This window comes from Ambystoma mexicanum, chromosome 1q (genome assembly GCF_040938575.1).
Source record: "Ambystoma mexicanum isolate Mex_15411 chromosome 1q, UKY_AmexF1_1, whole genome shotgun sequence".
Classification (NCBI taxonomy): domain Eukaryota; kingdom Metazoa; phylum Chordata; class Amphibia; order Caudata; family Ambystomatidae; genus Ambystoma; species Ambystoma mexicanum.
This window is the reverse complement of record NC_090922.1, coordinates 875,038,249-875,059,637: the sequence shown is the minus strand read 5'-3', so window position 1 is coordinate 875,059,637 and position 21,389 is coordinate 875,038,249.

Here is a 21,389-nt window from a genome sequence, read left to right as displayed (position 1 = left end):
TGTGCCGATAATCTTTGAAATTCTAAAGGGGTGCTTTACTTGTCATTTTACTTGTCACTGTGCTCTTATATCTCCCACAATTCCATCCCAGGAGTTTGACCTATGAGTTTGACAGCTCATGTTACAAAAGGCCAAAGATCCCGATCAGAAGGTTCCCTAGAATGAAAAACTCTTCTGAAGAGTACTGATCTCCAAGTAGCATCTCTGTAGTTGACTGTTGAATCGACCAACACTACACAGTGGAGCAAAGACAGAAGACTGTCAACATTTGATGCTCATAGAGGCACTGTAACATGTGTGATGATTCTGGCATGAGAAAACCAAGCTGTACAGAAGGGTCCTGATTCAGTACCACAATGCATATTCTAGCATTGTCCAGCTAGATACCAGGAGTTTCTCACTCTCAGCCAATCAGAATATTACGTTAACTCTGTGTTTTGTTTGATCAGAAAGTGATTGTGCATCCCCCTGGGGCACCACCCACCTTGTTTTGATACTTGCAAATCCTACTAAGCTCTGCAATTTCTCATGACATTACAGTTAAAGTTGAAACTAAGCATAAACGTTGGTGTAGACCACATGTTTGTACCAAATGACACAAACGTTTCTTTGTTTTTATACTTCCTCATATTGTACATGTTGACTTTACTAACCTAAAGAGCTATAAAGGACTTGATTTACAGAAGTTTTTTTCAATGGAAAAACACCACAGGAAAATGCTTTGTAAATTAGGCCCAAAGTGTTCTAAGTCTACCTCTAAATTGGCATTGCATGCATTCTAAGTGATAAATGTGTATCTCTCCATCTTGTCTGCGTCACTCACTTTTTGAAACCCTGCTCTTAACAGCTTGACCAACTCTATCAATAGGTAAGCACTTGGAATCTAAGGAAACCTGTCTAGCCTATAAAAGAACCAGACCCAGTGCCTAAAGATGGGTTCAGAGAAAATGTGTACACAGCCACGTGCCGAGACAGACACTGTGCAAGTATGCGCGCAGAATAATTAATGCACGCCCCACATGTTCATGGAATTCACTTGGCAAAGTAACCGTTTTTTGCAAGTCACGGCCGGAATGCCCCGACACACCCACACCCAAAGCAAACACAGCTCCCCAGGTGCGAATACACTCAGCCTTCAATCAGTGCGTGGGCTCCCCCCGCAAGCAGACCTGCATCTCAGGGACCTTTTGCGGGGTCCCCCGTAACTGGTGTTGGTACCCTGACAGCATGCGTATGAAACATCGTAACTCAGTCTAAACTCAGAAAAACTGCATGCTTACCCCTGTAAAAAATTCAGCACCACGCTACACTGCTTACGCGCACAACTAAGCAGATCTGAACCCCAATTGCGTACACAAACCCCTAAATCTGACATGCAAACCTACCTCTGCACTACAAATCCTATGCGCAAGTGTACTTACGTCTGCCTTCGAGTGGCAGATAGTATGAAGGACTTGAGTGGCCAATTCCCTGCTGAGTGGTTGCATGTTCGATTCCATGACTACATCTCGTGCCATGCAATTGTGGGTGTGCGAGGGACAGCCTGCGCACCGTCCCTCGTAACAGCCACTGTTAAAAATGTTTTTCCCATTTTCCATGTTCCACCCCCTACTCTGTCCTCTGTGCAGGCCTCGCCCATGGTCTGCGTGGTGTCCCGCGCAAGGTGCTCAAAGGCTCTTAGAGACATGCCAAGCCTGCAAAAACTCCATGCAAATCCTGGAAAAGTACAGGGCATTCGTTTCCATGAAACGATGAATGCGGATTTGCGCACAGTTTGGCGTACAAATACCCTATTTTCCGCACAAATAATATGGGGGTCATTACGAGTTTGGAGGCAGCCATGGCGCTATTAGCTCCATGGCTGCCTCCAAACCCGGGTCCAGGTCCGGTGTCACTGAATGGGGACTTACCGGGTCATTCCAACCTTGGAGGACCCGGTAAGTCCCCATTCAGTAAACCTTTCCCCAGTCCCATTTGAGTCCTCATAGGGCTCAATGGGAATGGGGAAGGAGCTAATATCGGGCCTGCAAATTGCGGGCCTGTTATTAGCTCCAAGGTCCCTTAACGTGTCCCACTAAGAACGGCTAGTCAGTCCAGCCGTTCCTGCTGGGACCCGCTAAGGGACCTTCGTACAGGCAGTAGGGGGTTAACGGCACCTGCATCCTTACCGGTGCTGTTAACCCCCTACCGCCATACTCGTAATGACCCCCCATGAATCAGGCCCTCAATCTTGAGGTAGAAGCTTAGGGTAAAGGGAAACCCCAAGCCTCTTAAAAAGGGGTTGGACTCAACATCACTTTTTTGTAGTCCAAAACTGCGAAAGGGTGGAAGTAAGTGTTATTTGTATGGTGAGTTGCAGTGTTTGTATTTGAAACATTGATTTTGGACATAACATCTAGGAGTATTTCAAACAATTTGTAATAAAAGACACATTTGTTTTGGAGGGGGGGAAGAAGTAGTGAATGCTGCTTACTTGGTAGGCAAAGTGGATGACAATCAAGTTGGAATTAATCACCTTTCAATTCTAGAAAATTGGGCAGCAGAAAATCTAGGTTTTGATATCTTTTATTGACTAACTGAAAATACATCACTGCAATGGTAAGATTCATTGGCCCTCATTACACGTTTATACTGTGTACCAGCACTTATACTGGTCCTGCAAAGTTCGAGTATGACAAAACACAGTTGCCAGCATTGCTGCAGTGATATCACCTCATTGGGAATTACTGGCACCAGTAATGCTAGCAATAAAAATACCAACAAAGCCAGGAACCTGCACCGGTAATACTGGCCCAATGGCATCACTGGCTTATGACATAATTGGATGGGCCGGTAACGCTGGCTATTTGTTGGTTATACTGCCAAATCCAAGGCATAGATAAAAACACCTTAGAACAGCTGGTAAATGGACACAGGTGAAGGAAATAAGGCCACAGATTCACCCAATCCATCCATGTGCACCCTTTGCACACAGGTGGAGTACAAAAGGCCCACACCTGCCTCAAAAACACTTCTCAACACAACCATTTCTGAAAACATGGTGCTGGAGGAGCTACATGCCAATCTACAGCAGCAGGGGCTGGAGTACTATCAACGACAACAGCAGGCCAGAGAGAGGAGGCTGACCAGGAGGATGATGAAGGTGGGGATGCAGGTAGAGAGGTGGAGGTGTGCAGTGATCCCTCACATATGTAATCCTGTACCGCCTAAACAAGGAGACCATATTTAACCTCCTGACACACATCCAGGAAGACATTGATAGCAGGATGGGCATCAGGTCAGCCATACCACCGTTGCTAAAGCCGGTGTTGGTCCTGCACTTCCTGGCGGGTGGCAGGTTCCAGCATTCTGTGCTGGAGGCCCTCCTGTGCCATGTGGGCCAGCACATCGCCCTCCCCATGACCCAGGCACAGTTCAATGCCACCAAGGCCCGCTTCTATGCACTTGCAGGTATGACCAATGTGGTGGCAGCATTGGACTGCACGCATGCTGAGCTGGTGGCTCCACAAGCCTCAGATGAGATCTACAGGAAAACAAAAGCAGTTCAATTCCCTGAAATTCCAGGTCACTTGTGACGCCGACCTTACCATCACGCACTGCTGTGCCTGATTCCCAGGATCATTCCACAATGCAATAGCCCTTCAGAACAGCACGTTAACAGCCCACATGGAGTGTCACAGAGGACAAAGGACCTGAAGGTTGAGTGAGTACATACATGTACAATACCATTTACCTAGCAGCATGAGTGACAGGCAGAGGGGGGGTGCAAAAAAAGTTCACAAATGCATATCCAGAGAGGGCCCACCAGCGCAGGACTCAATTCACAGGCCACAATCAACAGCAGTACCACATGACTGGAGATGTAGCAGTCACTGACCATGCCATTTCAAACCCAAAAGGACATCCACATGCTATGTACTACTGGTACCAGAATGCAACAGCCCCCTGAGCAGTGCAATTTGCATGCAAGAACTGTAACGTGAAACAGTGTGGCATAATGTGACATGGAATATGCATGCACAGAATGACCATTGAGTATCTGCCATCAAAGGTATCATTACTCATGCCTGTATCCTTACCCCTTGTAGGTGACTTTGGATAACCACTGCTTCTGTGTCTGATGTCCGCTCCGAGGAATCCTCAGACACTACAGGCAGTGATATAACAGGGCCGATATGAGGACCAGGGTGACCATTGAGCCAGCCTTCAGGCTTCTAAAGGCCATTTTCAGATGCCCACACCAGGCTCGGGTGTGCTCATTTACAGGACAGAGAAGGTGGGGCAGATAGTCCTGACCCCTTCCCCAGATCTGGATCTTCCTTCACCAGAGGATGATAATGATACAGCGCCAGCCAGGCCCATGTATGTGCCCATAGCGGCCAGGGATGGCCATGTGGTGTGCCAACTACTGATAGAGAATTTGTTTTGTGTTTCCACTCTACTCTGCACACCACTTGCACCTTTGTAGTTATCATGCACCATCCTTCACAGTAAACACTTGGTTTGAAAAAAGGAATATCCAGCCAGTGATGCAGGTGACAACTATGCATTAACTAGCAATGTAAATGCACACAAGCCATACATCTCCTCCCCAAACACCCCTTACCCCTCCTGAAACACCCCTCAATCTCCCCAAACGCTCCCCCCCACCCCAAACACCACCTCTCCTCTCCCCATATAACCCCCACCATACACACCCAGTCAATCACCCAGGCAGTGTACATTCACTTGCGGGCGCTCTTTGGCATGGGGCCCTTTGCAGACTCCATTGGGGACCGGAGTCACTGCGAGCAGCATTTTGAGCTGCCATGCTGGAATCTCTCAGAGGTTGTGACTGATGCCGGTGGGTTAGACCTCTGGCTCTGCATGTGTTCCATGGTCAACTGTATGGCATCGCTCATGGTCTGAGCTGCGGCAGAGGCAGTGTCATTGCCCTCATGCACTTTTTGGGCAAGGGTGAGGAGGGTCGCAGTAGCATGGCCTTTAGACTGTGAACTCCTGTGCCTGGAGGCCTGCATGCATTTACACATGAGTAGCATTTCGTCCAGCTGCTGGTGTGCAAGTTTGGTGAGTTTCACGTGGCACTCCTCAATTGCACACAGGCGTGCATCAAGGGAACGGAAGCTGGGCAATGGTAGTTGCTGGGGGCTGTGTGATGCTTTGGGGCTGAAACACAGTGTCGAGTAGAGGGTGTTGTCATCCTCCTCATTCATGGTGTACCTGCCACAATGCCTGGTGACTGCTGTGCATGTGGTGATGTGCAGGGCACAGGATGGACAGTGGAGCCACTGAGCACAGGTGTGGTGATGGCAGCAGTCATATACATCACTGCTGCTGTGCAACTTACAGCAGTAAGTGGTGATGGGGGCAATGATGGTGGTGGGGCTGCTGCAGCTGGAGGTGGTGAGGCTGCCACAGCTGGAGGTGGTGAGGCTGCCACAGCTGGAGGTGGTGGGGGCTCCCACAGCATAACCACTAAACAATTGACACTACAATTGTCGAATGAACATCACTCAAGCATCAATTGGCCAACCACTGCATCTCATGCCTGGAACACACCCTCATGCTGCGTTGCACTGACATTGTCGCTCATGAATGTCCATTATCTGCCAGGACCATTGAATGGGTGACTCTGACGTTGTCCACTGACTGGTGTCATTGCATGTGAGTCAGAATTTGTGTTCACAAAACACTATCCACAAGCATGAAACTGTGAGCATGTCAGTGGCATTTGTCTTGCAAGCCATTACCACATATAGGTGTATTGGCATATTAAAAATACATATGAATACAGTAATGTGTGCCATAACATTAATGTGAACCACACACAGAGGTCAAACATCCACCTTGGAGGATTCGCAACAGGCGATGGAAGTGGCCATGGATCCCTCACTGTAGTTCCCATAGATGGGTCGAAAGTACCCTGGACAACTGTACAGCAACATTTGACAGCATAATGTGAAGATGGAGCAACCACCTGTTCACTGCTGAGGAGTCCACTGGCAACCTCTTCAAATTGAGTCAGCTGTTCCACATGTGGTGATCCTTCTTCAGTAGCCTGTGCAGATGCCACCTTGCTGCCAATCTTTTCCTAGGTCTGTCACATGAGGTTTCCCCATCCTGCCATGGACATTTTCTGCAGTGTGCCTCTCCACACCATGGGTATTTAACTGATCTGTGAATTCCTGTCACATCCTCCACCACTGTGTCAGAGGAAGGGTACTGCCTGCCCTAGTGTAGAGGTCGTCAAGGTGTTCACTGACGTAATCAGTGAGGATTGTCAGCTCCTCATCTGTAAAACGCCTCTTCTTCGGAGGCACCTTCTCCTACACCTGTGCCTCCGGTTTGTTTTCTCCATACTGGCCACTCCTGCCCCTAGCGGCCATTGTTGGTACAGGAGAACCTATAGGCTCACCACCACGTCAGCAGGCGTACCCTTTTTCTGCCATCTTGCCCATCCTTGTCTTCCCTTTTACCTGTGCCCCCTCATGGTGCTGAGAGGGTCCACATCAAGGTATGCTCAGATCGCTGTGCTAATTCTGTGTTGCACACACAAGCAATGTCTGCCTCCTACTATGGATCCAGCACATGTTTAACAAATCACAACATGTGGTCTCTACATAAGAGAGCACACAATATGCATGTGACACATTGACAATTTTTATTTTTCACGTGATTTAAAAATAGCATAACAGAGCTATTATCAAAACCTTTTTCCTGCCCGTAGTTGCCGGGGATAAACACTGTTTCAGGCATCTAAAAAAAACTCATACATTGACTTTTTGCATTTAGTTTTTTGCACAGTGTGGGTTAGTACAAAAAGTGATTTAGAATGTGGTTGTGATGACCTAACATCTGTCTAGTCAACACTAATTGGTGTTTCTGGCACATAGTAGGTGGCTGGTATCCTAGTGCCGTCTTCAGGACTGTTGAAGTGGACTGAGTAGTGTCACTGATGTACCCCAAAGTTGGAACATCTAAGGGTAAGAAGGTTAAAATTAGAACGTGGGTGTATCTCTACAGGGAAAATTGTCGAGTTCTTCACTTAAGGCGCCTTCTGAACTCAATCATTCTTCTCCACACCTGTGACACTGGAAAGCAATGGCTCAGGTAAGATCATGTACAGCACACTTCTCAGGTACCACTTTCCCTGTAGAGATACACCCACGTTCTAATTTTAACCTCCTTACCTTTAGATGTTCCAACTTTGGGGTACATCAGTGACACTACTCAGTCCACTTCAACAGTATTGAAGACGGCACTCATGTCCAAACTGGTAGCAGCACTGCTTTCCAGTGGCCACTTTGGACATTCCACGGCAATGCCACCCATCTCCTCTTCATCTGTGCCCCAGTTATCCTCTACTGAGGCTCCCAAGGCAGCTACCACCAAAGCCTCCTGTGTCCATGTCCCGCCATTGGGCAGTCTGGCTGTGCTGGTGACCCTGATGGAGGTATATTTCCATACTGTGCCAGATGAGGTGGTCGCTGAGCCTGCCCAGGAACATACAGGGGAACAGGCTGTGGAAGAGGAGGCACTTGATGGCAGTGCAGGTGGTGTACTTCCCTGACACAGACTGTCATCCAGTTGGAGGGAGCACCTGTTCCACAGACACATTGCAAGGAGATGTTGCAATCATTGCAAGCTGAAGGAGGCAAGGGGGCGTACTCATGGTGCAAGTGAGGCAGGAGGCATGTTGACGTGTACAGGCAATGGTGTCCTCCCAGGTGTGCTTTGTGAGGCAGCAGGAGGAGGAGAGGCAGCTGGTACACAATGCAGCAGTAGCTACGGCCAAGGTCGAGGAAAGAACTGCACTGGTGCAGGCTGTCATCCTGGAGGATTCTTTCAGGGCAGCGGAGGAGATTGAGTGTTGTATGAGGGAGGCCCTGCAAGCCCTCTAGGAAACAAAGCAGGCACACTTGCAGGAGGCAGATGCTGATGGGGAGTTAGCCTTGGCACAGGCATTGTCATACATTTCCATGGACTAGCCCACCGACTGATGTGTATAGTTCTTGAGCTGCAGGTTTCCTTTTGTTTATATTGATTTTTTCAATGCTGAATATTTATAATGCTTTTGAACATAGTTGCTGAACAATACATTTCTATTTTAACATTTACTACTACCGATTACCGTCTCTTTGTCCATTATATTTAAATATGATCTCCAAGTAAGTATGTCCGATGGCTTTCATGTGGGTTTAGGGCACTCTCTGTGGATTATATCAGTGCTGGCTTATTTGCTGCCAGAGAGTGTGCATGCTTCAGGTGACTGTGATGTTTGTTTGATGCAGTAATGGCCAATGTATGTATGTGGACAATGGTAGATGTGGGGAGATTACATCTTTGTAGTTGCACATGTTTGCTGTCGTTGTTATGCACATCTGTTGCTCAGCTTCTACTGTGCTTTGCAGTACAGGCATGTTGGTAATTTCTGTACATGGTGTGTGCGGTTGTGTCGAACAGGTATGCTGTGGTTGGCATGGCACTTCATTTGCAAATGCTTTCGTGGGTGGTGTATCGTGGTGGGGGCTGGTTGTGGTAGAAATGGTGGCATTATTGGAACTGACTTGCAGACATGGACATATGGGAATGTGTTTTGCCAGTAGGGAAGGGAGCATCAAACGGGTGTGGGTGGCGCAATATGGTTGACTGATGCCATATATGGTGCAGGGCCATTTTATATTTGCTTTTGGCATAACAGTGGTGGTGGAGAATGATTTGAATTGTGTGTCTACTGCTGACGATGTTGGCATGCATTTTGTGATCGGAGGTATTATTCTGAATATGCTTTGGGTCTCATATGGTGGATGGGTACACATTTGTTTAGGTGTCTGGCCAAAATCTCTCCAATGCAGGGATATTTGAGACCTATTGACACAGCTCATTCACTTCTCCAGCTTGCCAATTCATCTATGTACTGTTCCTTGATGTTACCACAGCGGTTTAGGTGGCTGTTTGGCACTTCCTTATCCTTGTGGATGTGATCACACTTCCACAACGGGTATAGCTTATTGGCAGGAGGAGGAGGGATGCGGTCTCACTCAGATTCACTGAGCCGCACACCTCACATGTGGACTATGTCACCTGTAGTTCCAGGGAGCAAAGTGTAGCTGCAGCTATAATATGGTTCAGATGATTTTGTTCAGCTGAGTTTGAGCCAAGATGACGCCATTGAAGAGGTGACTGTCCTGGATACACTAGCACTGCTTCCAAGTGATCATTTTGGAGGAGGAGGTCTGTCAGGTGTGGTTCATGAAAGAGACAGGCAAGTGGAGTTAAGGAAGGTAAGTGTTCCACAGTGAACTGGGCCATGGGTGATGAGGTAAAAAATGATTAGTCCGGGTACTGAGATGAGGGAGGACTTGTGGGTGCTTCCTTGAGCGAGATGGTTGGTGCATGGGTCAGTGGGTGAACTGGGACTGGGCAGATATGTGGGCACTGCTTTGAGTCATGTTGTTGGGGAACAGATCAGTGGGGTTACTGAGACGAGAGAGGACTTGAGGGTGCTGTCTAGAGTTAGGGGGTTGGGGCGCAGACCAGTGGGGGTACTGGGACGAGGGAGGACTCTGTTCAGACTTAATACTTTTTATTTGGAAATTAGGCCCATAATGAATTCAATAAATGAACTAACTTTTGAGTACTGTACAGTAGGTAACAAGTCTGCACACTCAACATAATACAATTTGGACCATTTAAATGTTTATCTTAGACGTATTTGGTATGCAATTGCATTGCTTACTTCCAATGTTCCTATTACATTTATTTGAATAGTCTCAATTTCATCAAAAAAAGATTTAAAATGGTCGATTTTATAATTGAGTGATCTACTATTTGCACAGGAAGCAGATGAACACACTGCTGCACTCCCTTCAATAGAGCTCAGGTGGAATGTTCTGCATTACTAATGGTAGTGTAATAATAAGAGGCTTTTGCTATTGTGATTTCCTTTTCCCATTTTCTTGGTTGTCTTAAGATATTTTCAAGCTTCCTTAGTATGCAAATTTACACAAAAGGTGCTCCAAATTACTTATATTCCTTTTACATTTCTTTAAAAACTGTATGTAAGGGTGCAAACTGTTCAAAGATAGGTTTTCAAAGGTATGTTTTGGAGAACAAATTCCTGTAATGTATTATATAAAATTTTATATTAAGTCATTCATAGGTATTCAAGGCACCTTTGAATTCTCAATGTCTCTCAATTGTTAACAAAGAGTGTCTATAGGATAATTTTTAAAACAGTGAACACATTCTGCTAAATACTTCAAGCGAGTTCTATCAGCAAAAGAAGTAAATAAAGAAATGATCTGCACAGTAAGACAGGCCCTGTCAAGGAATGGAGGGGGCCTGACCCTGAACACCCCTCCATGTGAAAGGTGTGAGTGGGCAGGCCCCCTCCCAATGCCTCCTTACCTGCAGCGCCAGCCCAAAGTGGAGTCGGTTTGGGCAGAAGCAGCTGATGCACCATTATGCGTAGACACCGGGTTATGCGAGGGGAACCGGCATAGGAACATCCCGCAAGACAGGACGGCTGGCACTACATCGGCCAATGAGCAGGAATGGGCAGAGATGGCACTTGCTCAACTTTCGGGGCGTGGCGGTACACACAGTGTCTGCTGGAGCCCACGTTCCAAGGGCAGCCACTAGCCCACCGGGGAGTTTTTTTCTTTTAAAACAAAGGCCTTAATGAGGGCCATTATGGACCCACTGGCACACCAGGGACTATTGGGAAAACTTGGCCTATAAAAAGGCCTTAAAGAGCAGACTATTTTGGCCCAGCTTACAAGCCCTTTTCTAACCTTTCTGAGACCTCCCCTAGTCACACTTCTTCAAGGAAGGTGAGTGATTGGTAATGTAAATTGGCCAATCCTGTGTGGGGGAGGGGTATTTAGGAAAGAGTGTGTTAATGCTTGAGTGTGGGTTAGTTTGGTGTGGACAGAGGTGTGGGGGACGTCCGAGAGACCAATGGAGGCGAAAGCGATCAGAGTGTGGAAGCTGTTTGAGAGGGGGGGTGTGGAGCATTTGGGTGTGAGAGTAAGTGCTGTGTGGTGTAGCAAAACAGTAGGAGGTAGTGGCTGTGGCAGGTAGTTGTAACTGTAGTAACAGAGTGGTGAATGAATGGTAGTAGAGTGATAGTTGGTAGCAGTGGGTGGTAGTGAGCATGTGTGAGCAGTAGTAGCAGTAGAGTAGGAGCAGCGTTAATATAAAATAGTAGTACTGAGTGCAGGAGTAGCGGAGTAAAGAGAACTGGTGTGAACAGATAGGTGATAGTCATAGCTAATGATTAATGGAGGCAAGGGTGTAGAACAGGTGGAAAGTAGGGAGGAAAGGATAACAACAGCGATAGCAGGCGGTAGCAACAGCAGTAAGTGGAGGGGTTGAGAAGCAAGAAGAGAAATAAAGATCAAAGGTTGGAGGTGAAAAGGTAGAGTGAGAGACTGGAGGGATAACAACATGGTGGGAGGATAACATCTGGGACCCAGTGTATTGATTGATTGATCGTTTATTTGTATAGCGCCTATGTACAATGTGCTTCAAAGTGATTCAAGGAGGCAGGGATGGAACATGGGAAGGCACAGTTACATTCTTGCAAGTCCTTGAAACAAATCAGAATTTCAGAATAACTATCAAATCATTACAAATAGTACACGTGCATGGAACAATAAGGGAGAGGAGATGAAGGGGGAAAAAAGAGACAATACTAGCAGTAATATTACTATGCCTGAAGACAATTGTTGCAGTGCAAGATTGACACGAGGAGGGGGTCAGCGACTGATCAAGGTAGGGCTGGGGAGGGAGTGGGAGGAGAAGACAAGGAGGAAAGGGGGGACAGGCAAGCTTTTATAAGAGGTCAAGGGACAGTGATAAGAGTAAGTGCTAAGTTAAAAGAAAGGTGAAAGTGGGGAAGGGGGAGGAGATGGCTGCAGAAGGCAGGCGGCTACGTTAAATATGCCTGACGGCAATTTGGGTAGTGCCTAACTTACACAGGACAGGGGAGGGAGAGGAAGGAGGGGAGGGGAAGCGGCTGCAAAAGACAGGCGACTACAATTACTATGCCTGTTGGCAATTGGGGCAGTGCTTAACTTACACAGGACAAGGGGAGGGAGAGGAAGGGGGGGAGGGGAAGAGGCTGCAAAAGACAAGTGACTACAATTACAATGCCTGGCAATTGGGGTGGTGCCAGAGATTGACAGAAGGAGAGCAAGGAGGTGAAAAAGGGGAGGGAGTGGTGAGGGGCGAGGGGCAAGGATGCAAAGGCAAAAAGGGGGTGAAGAGGGTAAATGGAACCTCATGGAGGGCAAGGGGAGGGTGGGAGATGGACATTGAGAGAAAGGGGGGTAAAGGGGTGAGGCGGGAACTATGATGAAGGGATGGGTGGAGAGGAGGGCACCCTAAGAGACTCAGGGGCAAGCGGGGGTACACAGACACACTCGGGGGCAAGAGGGGGCGACATACTCATGGAGGTGGCACTGCAGCGTACCGTGGTGGACAGGGGTAGACAGGGCCCCGTTGTGGGACTTAGGTGGTGAGGCCGGATCCCACCTCCCGCTTTCAGCCATTGGCGCCATTGGTGCCAAAGGCAACAAATGGGAAAGGGGGCGGGAGCTGGCCAAGTAGCAGGAAACAAAACATTGGATTTTCCTGCAAGTACGAAGAGCGGCCATCCTGAAGGGCCTTAAATCATGGTGGCAGTAGTCAGGGCAAAATATATTCTAACACAATGCCAGGTGGAAAAGGCGTGAAGTGCAGCATGATGCACACACTAGTCCAAATTACAAAGACACGAAACAAATTGTGCAATTACCAGCCAAGATTAAAGTCGATCGTCGCCGCCTTTGAAAATGTCCACAATGTCACTCTTTCTTTGCCTAGCAATGTGCATCAAGGTTGATGTCTGGCGCAGTTGGAAGGTGCTGGGGGTCTGAGGGAGGAAGTTTCCATGATGAAGCTCAGGATGGGAAGAATGAGGCTGGATGGAGGCAGGTCTCTGTTGTGGGCCTTAGGTGGTGTGGCCAGCCCCTGCCTCCGAGTTTCAGCCATTGGCTTAAGGGCCAAAGGCAACCAATGGGAACGGGGGCAGAAGCTGGCCAAGGAGCAGGAAACAAAACACTGGATTTTCCGGCAAGAACGAAGAGCAGCCATCTTGAAGGGCCTTAAACCATGGTGGCAGTAGGCAGGGCAAAAGATGTTCAAACACAATGAAAGATGGAAAAGGCACGGAGCGCAACGTGATGCACACACTAGCCCAAAGTACAAAGACACAAAACGAATTGTGCAATTACCAGCCAACATTAAAGTCGAGCATCGCCACACTCGAAAATGTCCACAATGTCACTATTTCTTTGCAGGACGAAGTCCGGCACAGTTGGATGGTGCTGGGGGGCAGAGGGAGGAAGGTCCACGACAAAGAGTAGGAAGGGAAGAATGAGGCTGGCCATGTAAGAGTTGAAGGGCCAGGTAAGATCATGCATGAGAGAAAAGGGAGTGACACCGGGTGGAAGAAGGCACCATCCCTAACTCCCTAGAACACTACTTGGGTTAGGTCATGGAAATACTAGAAGATCCCGAGGGAGTTAGTCAACCATCAGTTTAAGGAAAATGGCAATGGAGTGAACCCACAGACCTGGGCCATTTCAGATGAGGTAGCAATACTTAGAGATTGATGGGGATGCAGAATTTACACACACATCAATAATCAAATTAACTCAGGAAGTTGGCAAAACTCAGTGCTGTTTCATTTTCAATTATCTAAAACAGGGATCTCAATGCATTTCATAAAAAACATAACTTTTATAGTCAAAATTCATTATCATTGACATAACACTACTTGGCAAACTAAAAAAACCTACTTGGGAATGTGATAGGCTTACCGGGAACATCTAAGTATATGTTCCATACAAACGGGGGTTGTGATTGAACCTCTAACATCAGGTGGACAGCCAAGCCCTCCTCAAGTGAAAGTCATCTTCATCGTCACAAAATACACAATGATTCATTGGTTATACAAACTAAAGGGCTCTCTGTTACATGGCCCTCTACAATTGGTTGGCACGCTTATATCCTTCTGAATAATCCACACGCTAGAAGCACGCAGGGTAGTATCCCAGATGCTGCGAGGATCGGCCTGGTCATGCCTACCCACCCACTTAGCCAAAGATCTATCATCACTCGTGCAGTTTGTCATTCAATTAAAGCTTTGAACTTGGCCTTGCAGAAGCTCTCTGTGCCTGAGAATAAAAGGCAGTGTGGCATGGTCTAATCTTCTGGTTTTCGTGTAGCTTGACCCACAATCTTTTTTCATCTGACCATGTGACTGGAGACCACGTTTTTGAGCTCTTGATGCTTTCAGTGTCTTTTCATCCTGCTTCGAACAGAAGTGTGCTTCTTTCTCACGTTCATGTAGCTACTTGACAGACAACCAGGCTCACAGTGGCCTCGACTCTTGGTGCTGGGCCAGCCAAGCCTTTCTTGAATTTCTCCTTTGCCATCAGCTATTTTACAACTGTGCCACACTCAAAGCCTTTCCATTCGATTAAGTCTTGCTGAAGTGCATTGTGGAACATCCAGGTTCTATACATTCCTATGTATACATATTGGCAATTGTGGCAATCTATTCACTATGTAGCCAGCCTCATGATTATTTCGACTACTTTAAAAAAAAAATTATTGTTGTTTACAACACATACAAATCAAGACTTACAATTGCATTTGCTCACATAACATTAAAAGTGAAATATCAAAAACATTTAAAAGAAGAGCAACACATAGAACATAATATTTTACAGATATTAAGAAGAGACTGTCCTGTGCACAACAAAACCATATAGCTAAAGTTTTACATAAATTATCAATAATATTCTGTACATCACTGTCAACTGTCTCAATCCAGACATTTTTTAAAGGAGCTGTAAACCAATAATTCACTACCTTTTGCGGACTGGTAATTCAGTGTTAAAGTACATGACCAACAGTAATTCTCATTCAAAAACCATTTCATAGTCTCATCTGTGATAGCACAACAATTTGAGTTCTCCCTTCACTTACTGTTGGCTATTAGAATTTAAATAATGCTCTCAAGTACAAATAAGGCATGAAGGAATAATTACAGTGGGGGATCAATTATGATATTACTGCAGATTTCCCATGACCCAAGATTGTTTTCTAATACTTTCAAGAAATTAAACATAGCCAGTATCAGACATTTCCTATACCCCCACATACATTGTGACCATAGTGTTTCAAGCGAAACGCCATTGTCCAATTTCGCATAAGATCCTAGATATTTCTGCCTGTCGTGTTTAAAAAACACACAGTATAGTAACAGGTGTTTCAATGTTCCAATCACATTGTCATTTTGCAAAATCTACACCTATCATCATATCTTTGATAGCATTACACCCTATGGTGGTGTTGATCGTCTGCATAAGCTCCCATCTGGTTATCGGTAACAATTTGGTATTCGCCATCGTCAGGATCCCAGGCTTAAAGATAACACTAAAAACTGAAGATGTCTTGCATAACAATCTGTGTTCATATGGAATAGCATCAAAGGCTTCTATCGATTTTGCTGAGAAATAGTTTTCTCTCTTCATTCGATTAAGGTTTTCAGAAGATCTCTTTTTCCTCAGGTGAGCATCTGCTTTTGGAAACTCTCCAATGTCCAGACCACTCTTTGGAATCACCATTGCTGGAACATGAACAATCACTATAGAACATAGTCCTCCACAATCTCTGGGCACCTTCATGCATGCTCTGGATCCGCAGGCACAGTAGTGATCCATTATTACTACTGTCCGGTCTTTCATTCCTGGTACATCAAAGATTAGTCTGCACTGCTTATTCTCTCCAACTTTTCTCATGTCATTGTTTCTGAAACATAGTTCTGCACTTGCCAGATGCACTATCTGTAGTGGATCTCCTTTGTCTTTGACCCACATCAGAAGCTTTGCAAGCCTTGGCTAGAGAGGTTTGTATCCATTTTCCATTTGTTCAATAACTAGCTTGTGATGACCAGTTACAGCCACAGCTCTGCATATGACTATCCCTTTTTCCCAGCGATCTAGAGAAAGTACTGTTCCCCAGATTCGCATCTGGCCTCTTTCCTTTCAGCTCCGAACTTCTTCATCAGTCTTGCCCCGACAATTTAGCTTCCTGTTTATCTCCCATCTGATTCCAGCTCCTTTCATGCCAGGGTTTTCATATCTGATCACATGATTTCTGGTGTGTGCTCGTTCTCTTGTCTTTAAGTATTGGACATAATTATCTTCATCTGGGGATGACCATTCTGTTACCCATGCCAAGGATGCCATTCAACCCTGGAATCGACCTCTTGTATGACAGAGTGCAAGGTGAGTTAGGCAAGGAGCTGTTTGAACATCTATTTCAATAGCTACGAATATCTTAGATTTACCCATAGCATAAAACAGGATTGCACATGCATAGCAATCCTCCTGAGAAGTTCTTTCCCACATCTTTCATGTGCTGATACCACATGCATGTTGTTTCCCAAATGTGCTGTACTATCTAAGTAATCATTTAATTCATAATCATCCTCCCTTTCAATTCTCGTAGGTCTCTTTTTTGCAAGATGCCTGCTTGTTAACAACTCATGAAACACATCAGTATACATCCTTCCTACTGGGGGAATCATAGGGATACTTGTCAAAGAAATCGGTGCCTTCACATGAGCTACTGCAGTAGGAACATTCACATAAGTCCTTGTCCTTCTCACAATGTCGAGTTCTGCCAAGGTGACTGGAGTGGGAAGGATTAACGGAACTCCTTCCCTTCTGGAACCATTAAAGTAAACAGTGTGGATCAATAGAAACAGAAAAACGATAATGGATGCTGAAAATGCATAGATTATGCACCAATACATTAGGCTCCACCATCGATGTCTCTCCACAGGTCGTTGACTCTGCTCGCTTCCTGGAACTGCAATATGCTCTGTAGACCACATGATTGCCTGTAATTACTTTCAAGGAAGGAAAAACTTGTTTTATTCAGGTAATCTCATTAGATGCTCCGGTAGCTGTTGAATTTGCTCTATGATCTCCACAAGTAATCAGCTGATTGCAGGACGATTTATAGGATCTTGCATAAACACAAAAGTGTTAGTGTTCCACCAAACAAGATAAGGGTGTACCTGAAGTAAATAGTAAAAGATCATGACAAGTAGTTTGTGGGCATCGTCATTAGATAGGACCATCTGTGCGTCCGGAAAGATGTTCAGGTAATTGTCTGATCTGCTCTATAATTGCTGCCAATAATCGTCTAATTGCCGTGCCATTTGTAGGATTTTGGACAAAAGTACGTATGACAGTGCTCCTCCCAACAAGAGCAGGGTAAGCTCTGGGTATAAATATGAAGACAACAAGAAGTAGTCTGTGTATGTTAACATCAGATAGAACCATGGGCACCTTCAAAGAGAAATTCAGTGAGAAAAGAATCGGGGAACTGCTCCCTCTTCTAGTCGTCAAACAGAAAGTCTAAATTGGGAATTTTTTCATTTACTTCAGCACTCCACAGTTCAATGTCAACACACTCCTGTCTTTCAAGAGCAGTGGCTTCTCACTCCTTGCTGTAGCAGCTACAAAGCGTTTCAGGGGAGCCACAGTCCAAGTGTACACTTTCATCTATCTACTGGATAATCTTTGCATCCGTCTTCCTCGTCATCGATCGAGTCTGCACGCGCTGAAATTCTTCATCTTGACTTGCTTCCGGATGGGCTAGGGGTATATCAGCCTCTCCAGCGTAGCCTTTCATATCTCCTATGTGTATCCATGCTCGTCTCCCTAGGACCTTGACTGCTGACGGAGTAATATCCTCCACAACTAAAGGGCTGCTAAATCTGGGCTTGTGCCACTTTCACGCGAGGTTCCTTATTAGAACCTTATTGCCATTACATAATTTAGGTACACATAGTCTCTCAGGTCTGGTTGCTGTATGGTCTGCATCTGTGTTCTGAGGCCGACACTCTGTACGCTTGACTTGATCTGAAATGGCAGAGATACTAGCGGTCATACATGTTAAGAAATCAAGTAACTCACTTCCTAACAATTCTGCAGTTGTCTGGAAACCACACTCCTATTCCTTGATGGAGGAGTCAGAGGCATTCTCATTTGCCTCCCTGTAACTAATTTGTGGGGTGTGAGGCAGTGGTCAGAGCTGGGCTGATTTCTTAATGCATAAAATGCAAGGGGCAGGAAATGCAGCCACCCCTTTTTCAGTGTCAGTTTCAACTTTGCTATTCTCTCTTTAAGCAGATTGTTGAGTCTCTCATATATCCTGTTCGCTTGCGATGATAAGCAAAAGAAAACTTGTGCTTAATGCTAAGCAATACACAAATCTGTGCAAATACCTCATTCACAAAATGTGGGCCATTATCTGATCTCAGCACCTCACATACTCCCCATCTAGGAAATTCTTCTCAGACTAAAATCTTTGCAGTGCAAGTGGCATCCGAATCTGAGCATGGACCAGCTTCAAACCATCTTGAAAACGAGCACACAACCACTATCATATACCTGTATCCATTACAAATGTGTAGCATATCAACATAATCGATATGTAAATGCTGATCGAGGAATTTGGTAGAGGAATTACTCCTTGGACTGTTCGCATTGTGTGCCCAGCAATAAACGTTTGACATATGATGCAATTTACTACATGAAAAGCAACATGTTCTAACAGGTTCGGTACAAATCAGTCCTCCCCAATGGTAGCTGCGAGGCTTACCCTAGTAAAATGCGCAGTGTGGTGTAGCTTTTCTAACTCCACCCTTAATACAGCTACAGGCATCACCGGTTTACCAGTGCTGTCTTGTTGTCACAGTGCTTCGGAAGGGGACACAGAACACCCCCTCTGCGTCCACAGTGCTTTCTCTTCCTGTGGAGCTCCACCTTAAACTTCTATTCATTGAGTTTGAGATAAATGATTAAAGCTTTCATTCACAACTATTATTACAACAATTTTCTCTTTCACATCAGGAACATCAAAACTAAAGATATCAGAAGAATAAGCAACTCTTTTAGCCTCTTCATCTGTGGCTTGCCGTCAGCTAGGAGGAAGCCCCTCCTCTTCCAACATGCTAACTCTCTGGGCATGGTTGATGTCACGCAGGCAGAGTTGCTGTACACTGTTACTTCCTGCCCTGCATGATTCACGAGTGTGACAATAAGCACCACCAACTCTGCAGCCTGTGCTGAAAAATTAGACAGTAGTCTTGTACTTGCTACCACTTCAAATACCCTGTTGGCTCTGTGTCTTACCACAGTTGAGCTTGAATGCCTTTCTCCATCAATTTGAGTGATCCTTGAAGACCCATCAATAAAGAGAACCTCCCCAGCTGCTAGAGCATTTTCCTTTACCCTCGGGATCTCGTTATAAAATTGCTTATAGTTTGAGCAATCATGCACTTGCTCATCCTCTGGCAGTGATTTGGCTACAAACGTGGCAGGGTTCATCATTTTACACCTGACTATTTTGATCGCTGGGTTTGATATGACCACCTCATAAGCAGAAGCTCTTTGGGACGTTAGTGTACCCTTAGGTTTCTCCAAAACAGCAAATAAAGCATGTTCAACAAATAATGTCATGGAACATCCCATCACTATGCTTGCAGATTTCTCAATAGCGAACCCGGTTGCTGCCAGCAATTGTTCGCAAGGGAAGTGACCCCTTATAACTGGGTCCACAACCAAACTGTAATATGCTAAGGGTTTGTACCCCAGTGTAAATTTCTGTGTGACTACCGCTGTCATGACTGTCCCATTTGTATGCGAGAATAAAAATAACTCCTCTGTATAATTGAGAATTCCTAAAACTGGAGCATAACAAATTGTCTTTTTTAATTCATAAAACCCCTGCTTCATTTCCTCAGACCATTCCATTTTTTCCTTATTCACATGGGCCTTCTTCAGGGCCTGCAACAAGGGTCTTGTGTATGAACTATAGTCAAATACCCATGTTCTAACATAATTACACAGTCCTAAAAACTGTTGCATTTGCTTTATCGTGTGCGGTTATGATGTTTTCAAGATCGCCTCAGCTCTTTCAGGCGTAACTTTCTTTCCTTCATGCAAGACTAAATGTCCTATGTACAACACCTCTTCCTGACAGTACTACAACTTATCTTTATCCACTCTTTATCCTTTATCTGCTAAAATAATCATTAGCTGAATCGAATCTCGTCTGTGCTCTTCTTCTGTTCTGCTACAAACCAAACTATCATCTACATATTGCAGCACAACACTTGGCAAATCAGTATTGCTTAGGTCCATCTGCAGGACCCTATTGAAAATCGATGGAGACTCACAATACCCCTGGGGCAAACATGTACTTTTCCCTGGGGCAAACGTGTACTTTTCAGATTAGTCTGACATAACGTGAATGATGTGAGATATTGGGAATCTTTCTTACAAGGGGATTGAGAAAAACACATTTTTCAAGTCAATCACTGTAAAATATTGTGCTTCCGGACGGAATGCTGCACAAAATCGTCCCCGGATTCCAAACTAGAAGAAACTAAGAGGACTTGTTCCATCATAGCCAATATAGTCTTAAAAATACCCTTGTCTGCCTCTTGAGACATGGGATACTGCCTTCCTCAAGGTAAAATTGTTCCTAGCTTCAACTTAATTTTAACTTCTTGTACCCCCTTTAACAGGCCTACGTCATAAATGCCTGTAGTCCACATAGAAATTGGTACTTTCTCATATCCTCATCAAAAAATGCAGATGCTGCAGCACTATCATCATCTTCTGAGGAAGCTCTCGTCTTTCTGTCCCGATCCAATACATAATGCTCATTTCAAACACTGCTTCGTCATCTGACAGGTTGTCTTTAAACATATCCTCATCAGTGACATCACTCAATCTATATCCTTCCCCAATAGCGATCACTGTTCTCCATGGCCTGCCTTCATCATCAAATCCTTTGAGCATGGCCAATTATCCTTGTTCTATAGCTGCCTGTAATTCCAAGGGAAACACCTGTCCCCTCTCTTCATCCATAGGTATCTGTGGCCTGAACAGAAATGCATCAGGTATTCTCATAGTCTTGTCCACTAAACCGGGTAACCATGTTAGCAAAATGACTACCCCATAATGGAAAACTTGAGGTTCTAATGGCGCTCCTCACAGAGCTATTTGCCCTGTAAATGCCATGATAATTTTGTCCACATTTACATAATGTATTCCTGGCATTGAACACTCCATGCCTTCATCAGTGAAGGAAATCGTCATATTTAACTTTGTCATTAAATCTCGGTCCAGTGTATTAACTGGTGTCTTTCTTGAATACAATAATGGGACAGACATAGCACATTCTCCTATAGAGACTGGCAATTTCTCATTAAAAGGAACGCTACTTGTAGCTCCAGAGAACCCTTG